Source organism: Elephantulus edwardii, unplaced genomic scaffold, assembly GCF_000299155.1.
Source record: "Elephantulus edwardii isolate Elephantulus edwardi_28Jun2011 unplaced genomic scaffold, EleEdw1.0 scaffold00031, whole genome shotgun sequence".
NCBI lineage: Eukaryota > Metazoa > Chordata > Mammalia > Macroscelidea > Macroscelididae > Elephantulus > Elephantulus edwardii.
This window is the reverse complement of record NW_006399781.1, coordinates 12203953-12213427: the sequence shown is the minus strand read 5'-3', so window position 1 is coordinate 12213427 and position 9475 is coordinate 12203953. Positions and strand designations below refer to the sequence as shown.

The 9475-nt window shown below is 38.7% G+C and overlaps 1 pseudogene; it reads left to right on the top strand.

The window, feature by feature from the left end:
• The window catches only part of LOC102850116, a 1756-nt pseudogene extending 1129 nt beyond the window's left edge, over positions 1 to 627 (top strand).
• Positions 628 to 9475: the final 8848 nt, after the last annotated feature.

Sequence of the window (9475 nt, the reverse complement as noted above, 5' to 3'; positions counted from 1 at the left end):
GCATACTCCTACGATAAAACTAATGCCCTAAAATATAATACTTTTAGACTATTCTCTCCCCCATAGACTTCAATGCCGTAAACATATTTCATCCAGCTTTTCTCAGTCTTACCCCACCCCAATGCCAGCCTCATTCTACAACAGTGGCACCATATAGCATTTGTCCCTTTGTGACTGAGCCGGACTTCTAACTGAAGATGCAGCAGGTCTTGGGATCATAAGCGATCATGGAGTCGAGAAAGAAGGCGAAGTAGAGATCGATGAAGAAGCAGAAGCCATGATAGATCTGAAAGAAAACATAGATCACGTAGTCGGGATCGGAGAAGATCAAAAAGTCGGGATCGAAAGTCATATAAGCACAGGAGCAAAAGTCAAGACAGAGAACAAGAAAGGAAATCCAAGGAGAAAGAAAAGAAGGGATCTGATGATAAAAAAAAAAGTAGTGTGAAGTCCAGTAGTGGAGAACAGCAAAGCGAAGACACAAACACAGACTCGAAGGAAAGTGATACTAAGAATGAGGTCAATGGGACCAGTGAAGACATTAAATCTGAAGGTGACAGTCCAGTTAAAACTGATCTGATAAGACCTCAGATCAGACAGAGGACTACTGTTCGAAGATTTTTTTGAAGAATACTGAAAACGGCATAAAGTGAAGATCAACATTAAAATGAGGTGGAAGAAAGCTATAGTGGCATAGAGAAAGTATAAAAGCTCAGTAGTTTGTGGGTTGTTTTGTTTGTTTTTAATTAAAAGTAATTCAGGACTCATGTGACCATCTAGATTTCAGAACATGCTAATAGCATATATGCCACTGAAAACTTAGGTCCTGTATCATATTTTTTTTTCTTTTAAGACTTTTTAAGAAATATTACCCAAACATGTGGCTTGCTTAGTGTTTAATTGAAAGTTTTCATTCTTGGACTTTGAAAACAGGATTAAACGTTAATATTTGTGTCAATCAGACTAAGCGGAATTCCATTTTTACAACTCTGCTATGCCTAGTTTTTGGATTTAGAAGTGAAATAAAGTATCTCTGACTTTCTGTTTAAAGAAAGAAAGAAAGAAATTTCCCTCTAATACTATTTTGTTGAGTGTTTTAATAAGGAAAGGGTGTTGGATTTTGTCAAAGGCTTTTTTTCTGCATCAACTGATAGCATTATGTGATTCTTTGCTCTGTTAAAGTGATGAATTACATTAATTGTTTTTCTTATGCTGAATCATCCTTGCATACCTGTTATGAATCCCATTTGGTCATGATGAATTATTTCTATAATGTATCATTGGATTCTATTGGCCAGAATTTTTTTTTCATGTTTTTTGCATCTATATTTATAAGATATATTGGCCTATAGTTTTCTGTTTTGGTGGTGTCCTTATCTAGTGAAATAATAAAATAATTTTTAAGGAATCCATTAAATAAGTTATTTTTAATAATTTTAATAGCAAATATTCTCAGATTATAATGGTATATCAATTAAATGAAAACTGTATTTACATGTCAAAAGATTAAATGGAAATATAAAAAAGTTAGAAGAATTGTGATTCATTAAACTTTTTTCTTTAAATTATATACATTATTCAAATTGTCTACAATGAGCATGGATTATTTTTATAGATTTTAAGGTATTGTGATTTTCCAAGTGAAGAAGATTCCCAGGCTCAAGGACCTTGTTCCCATTACTGTCCTTCTGGCTGCTCCTAATGACTAAACATCCACACTCCTTTGCCCTGTGTAAATACCATTATGGGTTTTAGAGCCTGTAACTAGCTGCTAAGAGTTGGCACTTTGGTGCTTCAGTGTGAGAAGTAATTCCTCTTGAAGTCTCACAAGACTTCCACAAGTTTGCCACATGAGGAGAATCTCTCCTATTCCCAGGCCCTTACTTTGTTTCTGTCACTGCTATGTGCACATGGGTAGTTTCCAGGCATTTCTTCCAAAGCTTATGAGTGTAGGGAGTTTCCCTCAGCCATCAGAATCCCCAAACATTCCCTGGTGCCTCCAGGAACTTGTGAAAAGCTGGGAGTAGGAAGCCTTTCCCCTAGTTCTGAGGAACCAACCTCATGCTGTAGCTTGCACAATGAATCTCTGTGTGAATTAGAGAGAATATCTTGTGTAACAGAGGCCTGGTCAGAGGAAAGAGCTACCTGACCACAAGCTGGTGTGGTGTGTCTGTTATATGCCTGGCGCCTGTCAGAAACACCAGCCTTAAAGCACTTGCTCAATTTCCTGTAGGTTCACCATTTCTTGTATACATTCTTTCCCCTCTCCACTTCTCAACAGTCATTTTTTAACTCACTGCACATCATGCATTAAGTTAGGGATGAGATACTGACACTAGAAGGATTGGTAATAATCTTTTCAATGGGAAATCCTGAGCTAAAAAGCTTTACTTACCTGCATTATCTCTCATTTAACTCATACAACTCTACAAGGATGCTACTATTTCTCCTCATATTATACATTGTAAAGCAAAAGTCCAAGTTAAGAAACATTTACAGAAGAGAACTTCTCTAAGAAGATGGTAAAATGGCTCTCTTGTTGTTGTTGTTGTTGTTATGTGCCCTTGAGTCGCCTGCGGCTCATAGTGACCCTATGTACAACAGCCCTGAATCCTGCTCCCTCTTGTGCCAATCTCACTGTCTCTGACACACCCACCCTGATTACCCCAGTCACTGAATCAATCCACCTCATAGAGGGTCTTCTTCTCCTGTGCTGTCCCTCCACCTTCCCAAGCATGATGTCCCTCTCCAAGGACTGATCCCTCCTTTCAACATGTCCAAAGTATGTTAGATGAAGCCTCAGAATCCTTGCCTCCAAGGAGCAGCCTGGTTTAACCCTCTATAGGTCAACCTGTTCATTTGCTTAGCAGTCTATGATACATTCAATAATCTCCATCACCACAGCTCAAAGACATCAATTCTCCTGCTATCCTCCCTAGTCATTGTCCAGCTTTCTGATGCATAGCAAATGATTGCAAAGACCGTGGCCTGTATCAGGCACATGTTAGTCTCCAGAGTGACACCATTGCTCTTCAGTACTTCGGAGAGGTCCCTAACAGCAGACTTCCTTATCACAATACATCTTTTAATTTCCTGACTGCTGATGCCAAGAGTGTTGACTGTAGAGCCAAGCAAACTAAAGCTGTGAATAATCTCAATCTTTTCACCATTCTGATGCTGCCAATTGGCCCAGTGGTGAGAATCTTTGTCTTCTTGATATTGAGCCTCAATCCATGTTGGAGGCTGCAGTCTTTGATTTCTGCAACAAGCACTTCAGGTCCTCTTCAGTTTCAGCAAGCAGGGCTGTGTCATCTGCATAATGCAGATTGTTGATGAATCTTCCACGAATCCTGATGCCACACTTCTCCTCATACAGCCCTGCCTCCTGGATAATCTGCATATAGGTTGAAAAGGTATGGAGACAGAACACATCCCTGGCACACACCCTTCCCAATTCTAAACCATGCAGTGTTTCCTTGCTCTGTTCTGACGACTGCTTCTTAGCCCAAGAATAACACAATACAAAATCTCTCATTAAGCATCAAACAACATGTACAAGAAAAATAACATTGTATATAAACTAATTTTAAAAAGAAAAGAAAAAATTAAAGTAGGTGTGGGGATAAAAAAAAAAATCTCAATGCAACAAAATTGAAATTCACTTGTTGAAAGTGAGCACCCAAAAAGGAAATATTGTGAACTTGAAAGAAGGCTGCATCTGTTAATTGAAACAAGTCAATTGTATCCCATCGATTCCTGGGGCCTTATTTTTTGCCGATCCCTTAAATACAGCTTCCACTTCCTTTTTCATTATCATTGACCCCTGCAAATATGGTACTTCCTGAAATTTTTCAGTATCAACCAGTTCTTTCTGGTACAGTGACTTTGTGTATTCCTTCCATCTTCTTTTGATGCTTTCTGGATCATTCAGTATATTACCCATAGAGTCTTTCAATATTGTGACATGAGGCTTAAATTTGTTTTTCAGTTCTCACAGGTTGAGAAATGTAGAGTGAATTCTTCCCTTTCAATTCTGCAATTCCAGCTCTCTGCACATTCCATTACAATACTTTGCTTTGTCCTCTCTATCTGTCCTTTGAAATCATCTGTTCAGCTCTTTCACTTTGACATACTTTAGTTTTGGCTTCTTGATGCTCCAGTGCAATCTTTAGAGTCTCTTCTGACATCCATTTCAATTTTTTCTTTCTCTTCTGTTTTTATAATAACCTTTTGCTTTCTCCATGGATGGTATCCACAACGCATCTGGTCTTCGATCATTGGTGTTCAATGCCTCAAACCTATTCCTCAGATTATTTTAAAATTCAGATGGAATTTATTCAAGATCATATCTTGGTTTCTGTGGACCTATTTTAATTTTCTTTGGCCTCAATTTGAGCTTGCATATGAGTAATTGATGATCTGACCCACAGTCGGCCCCTGGCATGTTTTGATTGCTGATACTGAGCACCTCCAAAGATTATTTACACAAATGTAGTCAGTCCCAGTCCTATGCAGTCCATCAGGTGAGATTCATGTATAAAGTCATCATTTGTGTCTTTTTCAAAAGGTATGTGCAATGAATAAATCATTATGAATACAAAATTCAGTCAGTCTATTTTCAATCTCATTTCTATCACCAAACCCATATTTTCCAACCACTATTCCATCTTCACTGTTTTCCTTTTTTGCATTCCAGTCACCAATTATTATTGATGCAGACTGATTACATGTTTGGTCAATTTTAGACTATAATATTTGGTAAAAATTCTCAATTTCTTCCTCTTTGGCTCCAGATATAGGAGCATATATTTGAATAATAGTCATGTTAACAGATCTTACTTGTGTGCATATAGATATTATCCTATCACTCACAACATTGTATTTCTGGATAAAACTTGAAATTGACTTTTTTTTACTATGAATGTGACACCATTCTTCCTCTGTTTTTATTCCTTCCATAGTATACAATATGATTATCTGATTCAGAGTAGCCAGAGCTGGTCCATCACATCTCACTAATATCTAATATGTAGATATTTATGCTTTTAATTTCATTTTAACAATTTTCAGTTTTCCAACATTCAAGCTATGTATACATTCCATGTTCTAATTATTAAATTATGCCTGTATTGTTTTTTTTTCTCATTTCAACTGACTTCCAGTATGAGCTCTACCACTACACTACTATAACTATCCTCATTCCTTTAGTGTTCAGAGGGTTTTCAAAGGCCTGTTATTTAGGAAGTAGATTGCCCACCCTACTTCTTAGTCTGTCTTAATCAGGGAACTCCACCCAAATTTGCCCACCATTGGTAACCTTTATGGCATTTGGCACACCAGTGGCACAGCTTTCCTATCACAGCAACACACTAGTTATCTCAGTACAGCAAACCAACAGACAAGTGCTATGTCACTTAGAACAATGTTCTCCCCAAACATAATTAATACCAGGCCTGAGGGCCACAGGCCCTTGGGCTTGCACTGACTTTTCAATACATAGGCCCACCTAACAGGTCCAGATTGCTTAAAAAAGAGGCTTTCAGCCCACAGCTGATTGTTAATTAAACACACCAGACAATCAGCTTCACTTGATTGTTAACAAAATCAAAGCCCCCAAACCATTTACACCCAATTTTCAAGTAAATCAAAACAACTTACCCTCCAGAATCCAACTGCTCTTAGCTGGAGACAGATGCAGGCCTGGATGTGCTCACTAATCTATGCCAGAAAATTTGGAGGACAGCTATCTGGCCAATGGATTGGAAGAGGTCCATATTTGTTCCCATTCCCAAGAAAGGTGATCCAACAGAATGTGGAAACTATAGAACAATATCATTAATATCATATGCAAGCAAAATACTGTTGACGATCATTTTAAAATGTCTAGAACAGTACAAAGATAGGAAACTTCCTGAAGTTCAAGTAAGATTTAGAAGAGGCCGTGGCACTACACATATCATTGCTGATGTCAGATGGATCATGGCTGAAAGTAAGGAATACCAGAAGAATGTCTCTATTTGTGCTTTATTGACAATGCAAAGGCATTTGACTGTGTGGATCACGACAAGTTGTGGGTGACATTAGAAGAATGGAAGTCCAAAAGCACTTAATTGTGCTGATGAGGAACCTATACCTGGATCAGGAGGCTGTTGTGTGGAAACAGCAGGGGAACACTGCATGGTTTAAAGTTGAGAAATAAGTGCATCAGGATTGTCTTTTCTCTCCATACCTACTCAATCTATATGCTGAGCAAATTATCCGAGAAGCTGAACTCTATGAAGAGGAGTGTGGCATCAGGATTGGAGGGAGACTCATTAATAATTTGTGTTATACAGATGACACAATCATGCTTGCTGAAAAAAGGAGAAATTTAAGCACTTGTTGCAGAAGATCAAGGAATGCAGCCTTCAGTATGGATTGAGTCTCAATATCAAGAAAACAAAGATTCTTACTGGACTGATAGGCAACGTCATGATGGATGGAGAGGAGATTGAAACTGTCAACAATTTCATCTTGCTTGGATCCACAATCAACACCCTTGGTATGCGCAGTCAGGAAATAAAGAGGCATATACACCGGGAAAACCTTCAATTATGATCTCTCCAAATTATTGAGGAGTAATGATGTCAGTTTGAGGACGAAAGTACATCTTATTCAGGCCGTGGTCTTTCTGATCACTTGCTATGTGCCTGAGAGCTGGCTAATGAATAAGGATGACAGAAAAGGAATTGGCGTCTTTGAGTTGTGGTGCTGAAGAAGAGCACAGAATATCCTATGGATGATCAAGAGATCAAACAGTTATGTCTTGGTAGGGTATAGCCAGAGTGCTCTTTGGAAGCAAGAATGATGAAGCCTCGTTTATTTTTGGACATGCTGCTAGGAGGTGCTATTCCTTGGAGAAGGACATGATGTTTGGAAGGGTGGAGGGTCAGCGAAGGAGAGGAACATCCTCAACCATGTGGATTGACAATGTGACTGCTGCAGTGGGCTCTTGTGTGTCAAGGAGTGTGAGGATGGCACAGGACAGAACTAGGTTCATACCTTTTGTTCATAGAGTCACTACTACTTCATAGAGTCATACTCAATTCGACAGCACCTAATAACTGTGAACTTGAAGGCAAATGAACAGACATTGTCTAAAATCAAGAATAGAAGGAAAAAAACCTTAAAAATAAGCCCATTCTCAAGGCCCTATAGAATATTGTAAAAATATCTAAAATACATGTAATCTGAATTACAGAATGGAATAAAGAGAAAATTGAGAGAGAGAGAATATGGGACAATAAGAGAGAGAGAGAGAGAGAGAGAGAGAGAAATGGAAACAACAATGACTTAAATGTCCCTCAGTTTTATAGTTTCAAGGAATTTAGTGAAATCTCAGCAGGACAAATGTGAATAGAGACACACCTAGAGTCAAGCCTACTGAAAACTAAAATAAGAAGAAAATCTTCAAAGTAACAGGAGAGAAATAGTGCCTCCCACTTAGAGGAAGAGCTATTTGAATCACTATTGAGTCTTTATTATAAAATATGCAGACCAAAATATAATGAAATAATATATTTTAAATGCTTGAAAATAACAACATACAAACAAATAACAACAAAAACCCTATCAAACCCGAATTCTACATCCAAGGAAGATATCCTTTGAAAATGAAAGCAAATGAAAGACATTTTTAAAAATCTACCAACACAAATAAGGAATGAGGCTTCATGCCCCAAAAGTTGAGAAAGAGTTGTCAAGGGAATTAACATGGATCATAACCTCACCCCCACCTTCCCGAGAAGTAGCATAAAGGGAAACAGATGAAATAGCAAAATCCTGATCACTCTCAACCCCTGTTTCAATATGGAGGAACTCCAACTAAAATGGTAAAAAGACAGTGTGGTGGGGGGAAAATACAGGAAAAATATTTGAGAGTTCCCACATAGTACCATCTTAGAACAGCTCAGTGAAGAAGGCAACCAATACTTGAAAGTTACCAAGGATGAAAGAGTACTGGGCTGGAACAAGCCCACAGGAATGAGATACACTCCCAGCTAGTGTCACACTAGACGTGTGTCAAAATTATAACCTTTCTCCATACCTATTCAATATGTTGGGAGAAATCTCCTGTGAAGGACCTCTTTAAAGCACTGAGGAGGGAGGATGTCAGTTTAAGCACCAAGGTACATCTGATTGAAACCATGGCATTTTAAATTACTTCCTTATTACCTGAAAGTTGAAAAAAGAGTATGAAAGACTGAAGGGAAAAAAAATCCATGTCTTTGAATTTTGGTGTTGGTGATGAGTGTTTACTAGGTCAGTGACTACCGAAAGGGCAAATGAATTTGTCTTGGAGGGAGTGAAACCAGGGTGCTCCTTAGAGGCAAGCATGTTGAAACTTTGTCTCACATACTTTGGGTATTATCTGGAATCTTGCTGGGGAAGAAAAAAAGTTAGCGGAAAGTTCTCAAGGAGTTGGATGGTATAGTGGCTGCCGCAATGGACTTGAGAGTAACAGAGAAGGTGTAGAGGTAGGTGAAGATGGAACAAGCTAGGGCAAGGTTCAGATCTGTTCATCATAGGTCACTATGAGTCATAGGTGACTCCAGGGCATCTAAAAACACCACCGCATACACGTGAAAGTTGGACAATAAATAAGAAAGACAAAAGAAGAATTGGTCCCTTGAACTGTGGTGTTGATGAAGAGGACTGAATATACTTACTGTAGACTGCCAAAAGATCAAACAAATCTGTCCCAGAAAAAAATACAACCAGAATGCTCCTTTGAAGGAGTGATGGTGAGAATTGTCTCACCTCCACTGGGGCATGTTATGAAGAAAGAGAAAGACATCGTAAAGGAGTTGTGGTTGTTCTGTGTTGTCATGTCAGAACTGATTCATAGCTGACCCTCTAGCGAGTTTTCAGAAGCTTTAAATTACACTTGAGGAGATTGCCTATCTTTCTTCCATGGAGTAGCTGATGGATTTGAAACATATGTCCTAGGGTTGAGAGTGCAAGTTCTTATGACTGGGCCATCAGAGATGACTTCATAAAGTAGAGGGTCCATGCAAAAGAGGAGAACCTTCACAAGATGGATTGTCACAGTACGTAAATGATGGGTTTAAGCACCACCCCAATAGTAAAGATGTCACAAGATAAGGCAATGTTTTTTGTTCTGTTGACAGGGTCACTAAGAGTCAGAGTCAACCTGCCCACACCTGACAACGTGGTCCTGACTCCCATCAAAATGTTCAGCTTCTATTTTTTTTAAATAACCAGCATGTATCCAAGATGTGCCTGATCCAGGCCATGGTCTTCTCAATGGCTTGCTATGCATCTGAGACCAAGAAAATGATTAACCATAGTAGAAGAAGAAATGATGCCGTTGAGTTGTGGTGCTGGAGAAAAGTATTGAACATACCATGGACAGCCAAGAGAACTAGCAGGTCTTGTATTGAAGAGGATGAAACCTGATTGCTCATGGGAGACA